General features: G+C 33.6%; 2 long non-coding RNA genes across 2 annotated transcripts; both read left to right on the top strand.

The window, feature by feature from the left end:
• The first annotated feature begins 9,166 nt into the window (after positions 1 to 9,166).
• On the top strand, positions 9,167 to 10,267 carry LOC128295225 (uncharacterized). The gene is made up of 2 exons (XR_008285566.1): positions 9,167 to 9,322; positions 10,012 to 10,267. It is a non-coding gene; the product is annotated as an uncharacterized LOC128295225 (long non-coding RNA).
• A 1,319-nt stretch (positions 10,268 to 11,586) lies between these two features.
• LOC128295082 (uncharacterized) lies at positions 11,587 to 13,117 on the top strand. The gene is made up of 3 exons (XR_008285384.1): positions 11,587 to 11,675; positions 12,154 to 12,236; positions 12,908 to 13,117. It is a non-coding gene; the product is annotated as an uncharacterized LOC128295082 (long non-coding RNA).
• The last annotated feature ends 1,938 nt before the right edge of the window (positions 13,118 to 15,055 follow it).

Consider the following 15,055-nt stretch of genomic DNA (forward strand, 5'->3'; position numbering starts at 1 on the left):
TAATGACACTTAAAAGTCATTATCAACTTTTCGCATAATAATTTATTTGGCAATCTAATTTCATAAAAGAAATTATATTAACTATTCATTTAATTTTCATTTCTTTTAGTCTTTGAACTTATATTGTTTGTTAAATCATCTAAAGGGATAGAAAAGTTAACGTTTTTTTTAATTTTGCTGATGTAGCTTTCACGTGGTAGTCCATATGTATGTTATGTTAGCTGTTAATTAATTTTTTAAAAAATTAAAAATATTTTAAAATATTTTAATAATTTTTACATTTTAAAACAATTTTAATAATTTCAAGTACTTTTTATACTTTTTGGAATTTTTTAAATTAAAAAAATTAATTACTAACGTGGAACCCATATGACAATCCACATGTATGCCATGTCAACAAAGTTAACAAAACTTTAACTTTTCTATCATATTTTGAGGTAATTTGACAAATAATGCAAGTTTAAGAGTTGAAAGCAAAAAAATTAAATTAAATGGAGGACTAAAATAAATATTTTTATAAGATTAGAGGATCAAATAAATCATTATGCCTTAAATTTTAATGATACTATTAATTAAGTTCTAGGTATAATTATGTGACAACTAATATTAGTATATATTTTATTATCATTTATTTTAAATTAATATCATTTATAAATGATATATTAATAATTATCTCGAGGTAAATAAATTTTATCTGAACTTAACTTAACTCAACCCAATTAATTTTAAAATTAAACTCGCTCTTTTCAAAAATATATCCGACTTTATTAAATCGGGTTGGATTAAAAGCTATTTATCATCTCTAAATACAACTATTCAAATAAGTATAAGAAAAATGAGATTTAATCATTAAACTTGACAATGTTTATGGTTTTAAATCATGAACTTTATAATATTTATATAAAAGAAAAAGCTACCGATGAGTTATAACCTTTAAATACATAAGAAAATATTGGACACCTGAACATTATGAATATTGAGCAGTTGGTGACCTGTTCAATGCGATGGAACTTATTTACATATATAAACAAACAAACAAACAATCATGTCATGTGAATTTCAGAAGAAGCAGGGAAAAAGTAAGGTTGGGCAGAAAACTCAAAAATCTATTCCTTTTTTTTCTTTATTTTATGTCCCTAAAAGCTGTCGGCATATGAGAACCAAGTAAAGTATGTTCCATTCAACTTAACATAAACTAAAGTTAGATTTGCTTTTAAAACCTTAGAATTTGAAAATGCCACCTTCGTCTTTTTTCTACCTTACTCTCTCAACTATAATAATAAGAAAAATTCAAGTCTATTAAGTTCATTAGTATTTACCTTTAGCTGAATTTGCTTATAATAATAGCTATCAAACTAGTATCAAAATGGCACCGTTTGAAGCTCTGTATGGAAGGAAATGTAAAACTCCGTTGTATTGGTCTGAATTAAGTGAATCGAAGTTAGTGGGAGTGGATTTGATTTGGGAAACTGAAGAAAAAGTCCAGATTATTCGGGATAGTTTGAAAGCTGCTTCTGATCGTAAAAAATAGTTTGAAAGCTGCTTCTGATCGTAAAAAATCGTATGCAAAACTGAAGAGAAGAGATATAGAGTTCAATGTGGGCGATCATGTGTTCTTGAAAGTTTCTCCGTGGAAGAAAGTTCTACGGTTTGGTAGAAAGGGAAAACTTAGTCCACGATTTATCGGGCCGTATGAAATCATAAAAAGAATTGGTCCGGTAGCTTATAGATTGGCTTTGCCACCGGAACTTAAGAAGATCCATAATGTGTTCCATGAATCAACGTTGAGACGGTATAGGTTGGATCCTTCACATGTGTAACGGCCTAATTTTCAGTGGTGTCGGAAATGGTGATTTGAGATCACTAAATTCGACAAATAAGATTGAACAAGATAGTAATTTAATATTTATGAGTCAAGTAAGAATTTAGAAGAATTTGTGAAATGGTGAAATTAGTGAATTAAAAGAATTTATTAGGTCAAATGGGTCAAAAATGGGGTATCGAGACCTCAAAGTTGAAAATCGAGCTATAAATATTTTTGTAAATATTTATGGAGTGTCATTGAGTTAGTATTAAAGTTTCGTTAGAAAAATTTAACGTTTGGATGGCTAATTAATTGAAAAGGATTAAATTGAAAATAGCACAAAATTTGTTAAATTGTGAGTAAATAGCTTAAGTATTTAAAAAGATGGATTTAAAGAGCAATTAGACCCAAAGGTTAATGGCTGGACGGTTTGGGTATGAAATAAGCAAGAAAACAATGTGAACAAGGGGCAAAATTGGAAATAGATAAAAGTTAATAGTTAAATAATGATGTAATTGAAAAATCTAGACATTTCTTCATAATTTCTCAGCCAAAACGCCATAGAAGGTCTGGAGAAAGCTGGTTTTTCATATTTTTACATCATATCAAGAATCCAAAGAAGAACGAGGAAAAGAAAAAGTTGCAGAATAGTCCCAAAATTTCAATATCTTCTACAAATTAGCCGGGTAAGTTCATATGGTTGAATTTAGATGTTTATTTGTGAATGATTGAAGTTTATAATGTGTTATTATATACGAATTTGTTGTGGGATTGTGTAGATTTTGTTAATGAAAGAATAAATGTGGAAATGCAAATTAGGAAAAACGCAGGATTGAGTACGTTCGTATCGTGACGTGTGATGAATTGATGGATAAGACCATGGTTGTTCCATGGCAAAGTGTGAAATGTAGGTATGGTATCATCCATACTTGAGTTGTGAAATGTAGGTATGGTATTATCCATACTTGAAATGTGAAATGTAGGTATGGTATTATCAAATCCATACTGAGTTGTGAATCGTGGCATTGAGCAACGACGTACTCAATTTCGTAAGCCGTTTCCTAATTTGATTATAAGAAATAAAGAGAAATGATCCAAATGGAAGAGATTGAGTAGTTATTCTTGTTGAGCTCAACTATGTGAATTATTATAACAATGGTTGTGAATCGCAGGAAACTTTAGTAAGTGTTTTGGTATTGTTTGGAAATATTATGTTTGGTAAGCATTACTTTTAACCTATGAACTTACTAAGCTTCAATAAGCCTACTTGTGTGTGTTTAATATTTTTATGTAGATTGACTTGAAGTGAAGTGGGTAGATCGGATCAACACAACAAACTACACTATCCAGATCAATTCCAGTAGCTTTTGTTTTAAGTTTGAAGATTTATATGGCATGTGTAGAGTTTGAATGAATTGAAGTAAAGATGTTATAAACTAGTTAACAATATTTGTACTAAAACAGTTTTCGGTAAGTAGCAGTAGTTGACTTTGAAAAATCACTAAAAATAGTAGAAATGGAATTAAATAATGAATAAATTATGGAATCGAATCTCGATGAGTCTATTTTCATATGGAAGAAGCAAAACAGGTATATGAGCTATATTTTATGAGATGTTTAAATTTTTATGAAACAGGGCCAGAGCGATTTCTGGATCCCCTATTCTGAATTTGGAAATTCACCATAAATTTTACAAAGATAATTAGAAGCCATACTTTATATGTACAGATTCCTTATTGAGTCTAGTTTTATTAGAGACAAACGGCATAGTCATTGAAGCTCTGTACAGAGAGATATCTGATTCGTAATACACAAAGGTCAGAGTAGTCAAACCCTGAAATAGGGGAGATTTTAAATAATAAACTGTACTAATTGGCTTGACCAAAAATTCTAGAAAAAAATTTGTAAGTAGATATATGAGTATAAATTCAGAGAAAATTTACGGATTTGGATTTTGAGTTTTATAACTCGAGATATGAATTATTTAGCAACTATGACACAGTTGGACAGCTTGTCTGGAAAGTGTGATATAAATTGTTTGAATTTGTTTAAGTGCTCAAATAAGTTTAGTAATGCCTCGTGCTCGACTCGTGACGGTCTCGGGTAAAGGGGCGTTACATTTATTGGTATCGAGCCTGGTTTAGTCGATTCTGGAACGAATTTGATGTGTAAAGTGTTTAAAAATACATGCCATATAAATCTGTGATAGTGTGATGTGAATGATCCGATCTAATTACTAATTTTGTTATAGATTGTAAAGATGTCGATAGACCCGATGGTGCTAGTCGGGAAGAGGAAGTTAATAGTAGAATACAGACTTACGAGCGGGGAACAAGTGGTAATGTCCGATTTCTTTGATGAGAGAGGAAGAACTTAAAAATATGATTTACGGATTAATGAATCGGTGGTATCATGAAACAATACAAGGAAGAAGTCGGGCACAACAACCTCCTCCTCCCCTCTTGTACCACCGATTACAACCCGGTTGCTCCTCCTTTAATAGATGAATCTAGCAAAAGAACACCAATTGAAAAACTCGAAAGTTTGGAGTGAAGAATTTCGAGGAGATCGGACGATGATCCGGTTAAAGTAGAGTATTGGTTAAAGAGTTTGGAGAGAGTTTTAAACAAATGATGTGTTCTCCGGAGGACTATTTGGGATGTCGGTTTAGCTATTGAAAGAAGAAGCGTATAATTGGTGGGAAACCATTGAGGCGATGGTACTGCAGATAAACTTATCTGGAATTCTTCCAAAACGAATTTAAGAAGAAGTATGTGGGAAAGAGATATTTAGATAAGAAGAAGAGAATTTCTTGATCTTCTACAAGGGAATAAAACAAAGGCGAATATGAAAGAGAATTTGTGTATCTCAAGAGATATGCTCGGGATGTTGTAAGACAGAGGAAGAAATGTGCATTAGATTTGAAGGAGGGCTTAATGATGAAATCGAATGATGATTGGAGGTACAGAGATTCGAATTTGTGATTACATCGATCGAGCTCAAAAGATGGAAGAAGTGTATAATGAAAGATGCAAAGAGAAAGAAGAGGTAAAGAGGTATACAAAAGAAGTTTCTAGACCAACTTCGACTTTTTCGCCAAAAGTTCGAAATGATTCAGTCGACTGTTATAATCCGAACGATCGAATAACAATAAAACGACTCAACAAGATGTCGGAGTAACTAAGAAACCAGCAGACTAGTGTTAGTAGTGTGCAAAATATTCGAGACTTAGATGTAAAAATTGTGGTAGATTTCATATTGGTGAGTGTTGGGGAAAAGCGGAGCTTGCTATAAATGTGGTGGAACCGATCATTTTATTCGGACTGTCCTCAATTATTAAAAGAAGATAGAGAACAAGGGAGAAGCAAGCAAATACTCCTCGGAAAGGTAAACGTTCAGTCAAAGTAGTGCTCTGGGGATTTGTTCATTCGGGAACGAGAATCGCAACCCGATCGAGACAAGAGTACCTGCACGTACATATGCTATCCGGGCAAGGGAAGAAGCTTCTGCTCCAGATGTGATAGCTGGTAATTTCTATCTTTTTGATGATTCTGTGTATGCTTTAATTGATCCTGGATCTACACATTCATATATTTACCTTGCATTAGTGTCAAAAAAGAAAATGATATTGAGTCCATGACCTTGAATTGCAAGTCACTAATCCACTAGGGCAAAGTGTGTTGGTTAATTTAATATGTCGGAATTGTCCACTGAAAATACAAGGCTGTGAATTCTCTGCTGATTTAATGTTGTTACCTTTCCGAGAATTTGATGTTATTCTTGGAATGGATTGGTTGATTGAACACGATGCCATAGTGAATTGTAGAGAAAAGCGGATTGATTTAAAATGTCGAGACGGAAATAGTTTCAATGAGTTTGGGGATAAAAAGAATGATGTCGAAATTATTTCACCTTTACTGACTCGAAAATTGATTCGGAAAGGTAATAAAGCATTTCTAGCTTATATTCTTGATACTCGGGGTTCGAATTGAAGATGGAGCGATTGTCGATTGTTAATGAGTTTCTTGATGTGTTTCGAGAATTACCGGTTTACCCCGGATCGTGAGGTTGAATTCACAATTGATGTAATTAAGATGCAGCTCAATATCAATAACACCGTATAGAATGGCACCGGTGAGTTAAAAGAGTTGAAGACACAGTTGCAAGAGTTATTGGATAAAGGGTTCATCGGACCGAGTACATCACCTTGGGGCGCTTTGTCTTATTTGTGAAAAAGAAAGATGGTTCGTTGTGATTGTGTATTGATTACGAGCGGTTGAATAAGGTAACAATTAAAATAAATATCCATTACCTCGTATCGATGATTTGTTTGATCAACTGAAAGGTCTTTGCGGTGTTCTCAAAATAGACCTTAGATCTGGGTATTATCACCGAAGGTTAAAGAGTGTGATGTGCCAAAGACGCTTTTGAACTCGGTATGGTCACTACTGAATTTTTGGTAATGCCTTTTGGTTTAACGAATGCCCTGCTGCATTTATGGATTTAATGAATCGAATTTTTCAGTCTTATTTGGATAGATTTGTGGTGGTATGTATTGATGACATATTGGTCTATTCAAAGACGAAATCCGAACATGCACAAAGACTTGAGAATTGTACTACGACGTTGAGAGAAAAAGCAGTTATATGCGAAATTTAGTAAATGTGAGTTTTGGCTTCATGAGGTTGGATTTACGGGTCATATTATATCAATGAAGGAATTCGTGTGGATCCAAGTAAAGTTTGGCGGTGGTGAATTGGAAAACACCAAGAATGTAACTGAAGTCGAAGTTTTCGGGATTAGCGAGGATACTATCGCCGTTTTGTAAAGAATTTTTCCATGATTGCTTCACCAATGACTCGTTTATTACGGAAGAATGTTGAGTTTATGTGGTCGATAAATGTCGTGAGCTTTGATCGATTAAAGAAAATGTTAACGAAGCTCGGTCTTAACTCAACCGAATCGTATACCGTATGTTGTGTCTGATGATGCATCTTTAAGTAGTTTGGGTTGTGTGTTAATGCGATCGGGAAAGGTGGTGGCTTATGCTTCACGGCAATTAAAACCACATGAAAAGAATTACCCTACACATGATCTTGAGTTAGCTGCAATTGTTTTTGCCTTAAAAATTTGGAGACACTATTTATATGGTGAGAAGTGTTATATGTATACGGATCACAAAAGTTTGAAATACTTAATGACTCGAAGGAACCGAACTTAAGACGAGAGGCGGTGGTTAGAGTTCTTTGAAAGACTATGATTTGGTTATTGACTATCATCCGGGAAAGCTAATGTAGTTCTTGATGCCTTGAGTCGAAAGTCATCCTTGTTTGCACTTCGCAATGAATGCTCATTTGGCTCTTAATGAAGAAGGTGTTGTATTAGTAGAATTGAAGGTAAAACCGGTGTTTCTTCAACAAATTCGAAGCTGCAGAATGAAGATCCAAAATTGGTCTTTGAAACGACAAATGGTTCGGGATAATTTAGATTCGAGTTCAAGATTGATGATGAAGGTATATTGCCTATCATAATAGGATTTGTGTTCCCAATAATTCGATTTAAAGAATGATATTCTTTCGAAGCACATAATAGTATGTATTCTATTCATCCGGTAGTACAAAAATGTATGGTGATCTGAAAAAGACATATTGGTGGCTGGTATGAAAAGAGAAATTTCAAATTTATTGCAAAATGTTTGATTTGCCGCAAGTTAAAGCGAGCATCAAGTGCCAACGGGTTTATTACAACCCATTATGATTCTGAATGGAAGTGGGAGCATATTTTAATGGATTTTGTGTCGGGATTGCTGTGACTCAGAAAGAAAGATTCGATATGGGTGATTGTTGATAGATTGACAAAGTCAGACACTTTATTCGGTCGAATAGATTTTTCACTTAATAAGTTAGCGAATTGTATGTGTCGAGATTGTGAGACTACATGGAGTTCCAATATCTATCATTTCGCATCGGATCCGAGGTTTACTTCAAGATTTTGGAATAAATTGCAAGAAGCCTTAGGCACCAGATTGAATTTTAGTCTGACATTTCATCCTCAAACAGATGGACAATCGAGCGAGTGATTCAAATTTTAGAAGATATGTTAAGATGTTGTATACTCGAGTTTGGTGACAGTTGGGAAAGGTATTTACTGTTGGTGAGTTTGCTTACAACAATAGCTATCGATCTAGTATAAAAATGACACCATTTGAGGCTCTTTATGGTAGAAAATGCAAGACTCCATTGTGTTGGTGCGAATTGAGTGAATCAAAAATAGTTGGGGTTGATTTGATTCGAGAAACCAAGAGAAAGTCCGGATTATTCGAGATAGTCTAAAAGTCGCTTGGATCGTCGAAGTCATATCGGATTTAAAACGAAGAGACATAGAATATGCAGGGGTGATCGAGTATTTCTAAAAGTTTCACCATGGAAAAGGGTGTTACGATTTGGTAAAAAGGAAAATTAAGTCCGAGATTCATAGGGCCATATGAAATTGTGGAAAGGGTTGGTCCTGTGGCTTATCGTTTGGCTTTACCTCCGAACTTGAGAAGATTCATAATGTGTTTCATGTGTCTATGCTAAGGCGTTATAGGTCGATCCTTCACACGTAATTCCCCATCTGAAATTGAGCTTCAACCGGATATGACTTATTCGGAAGAACCGGTGAAGATTTTGGCTCGTGAAGTTAAGGAATTGCGGAACAAAAGAGTACCATTGGTTAAAGTATTATGGCATCGACATGGTATGGAGGAGGCAACACAGGGAAACAGAGGAGTCAATAAGATCACGATATCCAAATCTATTTTGGGTAACAAATTTCGAGGACGAAATTTTTAAAGGGGAGAGTTGTAACGGCCTAATTTTCGATGGTGTCGGAAATGGTGATTTGAGATCACTAAATTCGACAAATAAGATTGAACAAGATAGTAATTTAATATTTATGAGTCAAGTAAGAATTTAGAAGAATTTGTGAAATGGTGAAATTAGTGAATTAAAAGAATTTATTAGGTCAAACGGGTCAAAAATAGGGTATCGAGACCTCAAAGTTGAAAATCAAGCTATAAATATTTTTGTAAATATTTATGGAGTGTCATTGAGTTAGTATTAAAGTTTCGTTAGAAAAATTTAACGTTTGGATGGCTAATTAATTGAAAAGGATTAAATTGAAAATAGCACAAAATTTGTTAAATTGTGAGTAAATAGCTTAAGTATTTAAAAAGATGGATTTAAAGAGCAATTAGACCCAAAGGTTAATGGCTGGACGGTTTGGGTATGAAATAAGCAAGAAAACAATGTGAACAAGGGGCAAAATTGGAAATAGATAAAAGTTAATAGTTAAATAATGATGTAATTGAAAAATCTAGACATTTCTTCATAATTTCTCAGCCAAAACGCCATAGAAGGTCTGGAGAAAGCTGGTTTTTCATATTTTTACATCATATCAAGAATCCAAAGAAGAACGAGGAAAAGAAAAAGTTGCGGAATAGTCCCAAAATTTCAATATCTTCTACAAATTAGCCGGGTAAGTTCATATGGTTGAATTTAGATGTTTATTTGTGAATGATTGAAGTTTATAATGTGTTATTATATACTGAATTTGTTGTGGGATTGTGTAGATTTTGTTAATGAAAGAATAAATGTGGAAATGCAAATTAGGAAAAACGCAGGATTGAGTACGTTCAGATATCGTGACGTGTGATGAATTGATGGATAAGACCATGGTTGTTCCATGGCAAAGTGTGAAATGTAGGTATGGTATCATCCATACTTGAGTTGTGAAATGTAGGTATGGTATTATCCATCTTGAAATGTGAAATGTAGATATAGTATTATCAAATCCATCTTGAGTTAAAAAATGTAGGTATGGCATTTCCCATACCGAGTTGAAAATGTAGGTATGGTATTTCAATGAGGAAAACCATCTTGAGTTGTGAATCGTGGCATTGAGCAACGACGTACTCAATTTAAATAGCCGTTTCCTAATTTGATTATAAGAAATAAAGAGAAGTGATCCAAATGGAAGAGATTGAGTAGTTATTCTTGTTGAGCTCAACTATGTGAATTATTATAACAATGGTTGTGAATCGCAGAAACTTTAGTAAGTGTTTTGGTATTGTTTGGAAATATTATGTTTGGTAAGCATTACTTTTAACCTATGAACTTACTAAGCTTCAATAAGCTTACTTGTGTGTGTTTAATATTTTTATGTAGATTGACTTGAAGTGAAGTGGGTAGATCGGATCAACACAACAAAGCACACTATCCAGATCAATTCGGTAGCTTTTGTTTTAAGTTTGAAGATTTATATGGCATGTATAGAGTTTGAATGAATTGAAGTAAAGATGTTATAAACTAGTTAACAATATTTGTACTAAAACAGTTTTCGGTAAGTAGCAGTAGTTGACTTTGAAAAATCACTAAAAATAGTAGAAATGGAATTAAATAATGAATAAATTATGGAATCGAATCTCGATGAGTCTATTTTCATATGGAAGAAGCAAAACAGGTATATGAGCTATATTTTATGAGATGTTTAAATTTTTGTGAAACAGGGCCAGAGCGATTTCTGGATCCCCTGTTCTGAATTTGGAAATTCACCATAAATTTTACAAAGATAATTAGAAGCCATACTTTATATGTACAGATTCCTTATTGAGTCTAGTTTTATTAGAGACAAACGGCATAGTCATTGAAGCTCTGTACAGAGAGATATCTGATTCGTAATACAAAAGGTCAGAGTAGTCAAACCCTGAAACAGGGAGATTTTAAATAATAAACTGTACTAATTGGCTTGACCAAAAATTCTAGAAAAAAATTGGTAAGTAGATATATGAGTATAAATTCAAAGAAAATTTACGGATTTGGATTTCGAGTTTTATAACTCGAGATATGAATTATTTAGCAACTATGACACAGTTGGACAGCTTGTCTGGAAAGTGTGATATAAATTGTTTGAATTTGTTTAAGTGCTCAAATAAGTTTAGTAATGCCTCGTGCTCGACTCCGGCGACGGTCTCGGGTAAAGGGGGCGTTACAACATGTGATTCCTCATACCGAGATAGAGATACAATCAGATATGACTTATTCGGATGAATCGGTGAAAATTTTAGCTCGAGAAGTTAAAGAACTACAGAACAAACGAGTACCATTAGTAAAAGTGTTATGGCATCGACATTTATTGGAGGAGGCAACCTGGGAAACGGAGGAATCAATGAGATCACAATATCCGCATTTGTTTTCAGGTATGAAATTTTGAGGACAAAATTCCTTAAGAGGGGAGAGTTGTAACGACCCAAATTTCAGGGTGTCGGAATAGTGATTTGAGATCACTAAATCCAACATGTGAGTTTACATATTAATAAATAAAAGTTAGGTGTGATTTTAGAAATATTTTTGAATTAGTGAATTTTGCGAATTAAAGAAAATTATTAGCTAAATTGAGATAAAAAAGAGGTATCGAGACCTCGAAATTATAAATCGAGTCATAAATATTTTTAGAAATATTTATGGAGTGTTAATAAGTTAGTATTAAATTTTCGTTAAGAAATTTTAACATTTCGGTAGTCAATTGAATGAAAAAGACCAAATTGAATAAGATGAAAAATTGTAAGAAATGATTAAATGGCTTAAATAATTAATAATAGGGACTTAAAAGAGCAATTTGACCCAAAATAAAATGGGCTGGACGGTTAGGTAAGTGAATAACTGAGAAATAGTGTGAACTAAGGGCAAAATGGTAATTAAATTGAAATTGAATAGTTAAAAATTGAATTAAATAAAAATATCTAGAATTCTCTTCATTTTTCTTCATCCTCTCCAGCCAAAAACACCATTGAAGGGTTTTCTTAAGCTGGTTTCTCATATTTTTACTACATGTAAGCTTAATTCTTGATTATTTCTTGTAATTTTTATGATTTTGAGACTTTTACAACTAGATCCTATTATCTAATTCGTTAGTTTTTGCTTTTATGAATAATTTAGAAAGTTTCCATGAATAAGTGCTGAAATTTTATGATTATTTAGCATGGAATTGGGTTTCAATTTTATTATATGATGATTTTATGAAGAGATTTTAGGAGGAATTGATTTTTAAGACCTAATTGTAAAAGTTGTTGTAATTAGGGTTTTGTGTTGAAATTTTGAATTTAAAAGGATTTGAAGTAGTTTATAATGTCTAGATAAAGTGTTAATTGAGAGGAATTAGTTTAATTAATGAATAAATTGAGTTGGAACCCAATTGTAAAAACTAAAAAAATTAGGGTAAAAGTGTAATTTCAAAATTAAAAGGCATAAAGTATGAAATAAAGTAAAATTGTGATAAATTCTAATAATTGAATGATCTTATAATTATAGATCAAGAACTTGAAGCAAATCGTGGAAAGGATAAATTGCTAGAATAGTTCCTGAATTTTTACGACTTTTGCAAATTAGCCCAGGTAAGTTCATATGGCTAAATTCTATGTATTATTATGAGACTTTCATGAATCTTATGATATATAATTGTATATGAATGTTATCAAATTGTGATAATTGTGAATTAATGTTTGAATAAAAGTACAAATTAGTTGGAACAATAAATTTGAATACTTTTGTTCAGTGGCTAAGACGAATTGACGGAAAAGACCATGGTTGGATCATGGCAACATGTGATATGTGATTTCCGTATAAGACCATAGCTGGGCTATGGCATCGGTGTGATGTGATTATGTGCTTCAGTGTAAGACCATATTTAGGATATGGCATTAGTGTGATAAGAGATCCGTGTAAGATCATGGCTAGGTTGTGGCTTCGGTGTGTGATATGTGATTATGTACAAGACCATAGTTTAACTATGGCATTGTGAAAACTAGGTACTCAATTCCGTAATCGATCCCTAATTTGATTAAGAATGGTAAATGATAAATGGGCCCAAGAGATTGAAATTGGTTAATAAGTGATATTGAATTAAACAAAGTGAACTTATCACTGGTTTTGTGATTGACAGGAGGAATTAGTAAAAATTGAATATTATATGATTGTTATAAAATGCGGTAAAATTTATTTTCTATGCCTATGAGCTTACTAAGCTTCTATAAGCTTACTTATATATGTTTATTGTTTCTTGTAGATTGACATATATACCTTCGGAGGATCGGATCTACATCGAGGATCACACTATTCAGATTTACTCTAGTAGATTTTGTAAACAACTTTTTGATTTATATGGCATGTATGGGGGCTAAAATAATAATGATATAGAATGAATGATTAAGTAGGTCAAGTAATTTGAATGTAATGGTTGTGTTAGATAATGAAATATACATGTTTTGGCTTGAAATGGTCGATTGGTTGGGCTTTATTGGCGTATAAATGTATTTTTGTGCAGGAGGATAGTATGAAGGTGAGAAAAGTGGTCTTAAATGGCTTATTTTCGTCTACACGGACGGACACACGAGCGTGTGTCTAGGCCGTATGTGATACATGGCCTGCTATAAGGGCATGTGTTAAAGTCGTGTGTCCCCTGCATTTTAAAAATGAGAAACAGAATGTTCAGGTTATGACATACGACCTAGCACATGGGCGTGTTGCTTGGCTGTGTGACACACATGGGCTACAATATGGCCGTGTGATACGGCCGTGTGAAGTCTGCACCTAAAATATAAAATTTTAATTACCACACGACCTAGTAACACGAGCATGTGCTTAGGCCGTGTGAGTCAAGTTTCTTCATGGATGCAAGTCAGAGAGTTACACGCCCCAGCGACACGGCCACTGGGCTACACGGCTACACCACACGAGCATGTCCCATGTCACACGGGCGTGTAATCCCTTTTACATGATAATTTTTCTAAGTTTTCTAAAAAGTTTTCAAACTTCTCGGTTTAGTCCGAACCATTTCCAATGTATGTTTCGAGTTTTGAAGGCTCGTAATAAGGACATGAAGTGTGTTTTTGGAAAAGTTTTAAGTTTAAGTGGAAATAATTGTTCCAGTTTTGTACAAATGCTTATATTTTAGTCCAGTAATGCCTCGTACCCTATTCCGACAGCAAATACGAGTAAGGGGTATTACATGTTGAGTGTTCCTGTAGTAGGGGAGACAAATGCTTAATTACCTGTCCACATTTCTTCAAATGTAAACAATATGAGCTTGGGTTTGGGTATAGAGCAGATTAATAGATTGAAGATCCAATGTGTGGATGTCGCTGGAGTGGGCCTGGGTTCGAATGTAGAGGTTGAGAATCAATGTCTAAGGGCCAATGCAGACAAGTTTAATGAAACTAAATTAATGAGTACATGTTTGAGAGTAAGCCCAACGTTAAATCAAAACCAGGCTCTTTTTTCTGATTCAAAGAGCCATAGGGATCAGATTTCTACAGCAGAGATTGAAGAGGAATATTTCCAAATTAGGCAAGGTAAAAGAAGGAAAAAAGCTCTAAACAAGAAAACTAGATCTATACGCGAGATCTAAGATACAACAATCTCAATGAAGGAGAAGCAGAGAGAGACAGAGGGCTAAGAAAACAAAAAGGAAAAGGGATTTTGAGAATCGACGACAGTATTGTGAATTTGTCTCTTTCGGGCTCCGATATTAGTAATAGAAAAAGAGTTCTCCTAAGAGTAGTGAAAAAGACGTGGGAGGTAGGGAAAAGGCTGGGTTTCAGTGTGCAAGGAAACGAAGAGATAATTATTGAAGAAATTATGAGGATCGATAGAAAGTAATAGGTAGCACTCTAGGATGGGGGTTGATACAGTTCGGGATACTGGTATGTGGTTGTTTTCGTGTTGTTTTCTTTTATTATTATTTTTGTTAAGGAGTATGAGAATTACTACATGGAACATTACAGGGTTGGGTTCGGTTCCCAATATTGAGGTTGTCAATAGAGTAGTGAGAACAAGTAGAGCTGATGTTTGTTTTATTCAAGAAACTAAATTAGATTCGATGTTAGTAGAGTTAATTAGAAAATTTTGGGGTGAAGATTGCTTTGTTTTCATATTCGCTGCTGCTGTTGAAAGGTCAGGGGGTTTATTAATGATTTGGGATAAGGGTCATTTCTAGGCTGAAGTTGTTTTGTGTAAGAGGAGGATCGTTGTAGTAGCAAGAAAGTAGGAGGGTCAAAGAGAATGAGATGACTGTTTGACTTCAGATTGTGGGAATCTATAGGGTGATTGTTTGTTTTCTTCAAGAATCTTATTTGGAATCGGTGTCATGTGATTTTGTTTGAAAATTTTTGAGGTGATGACTGATTTGGATTTTAATTATTGATGCTTGTGTTAG

Source organism: Gossypium arboreum, chromosome 7, assembly GCF_025698485.1.
Source record: "Gossypium arboreum isolate Shixiya-1 chromosome 7, ASM2569848v2, whole genome shotgun sequence".
NCBI lineage: Eukaryota > Viridiplantae > Streptophyta > Magnoliopsida > Malvales > Malvaceae > Gossypium > Gossypium arboreum.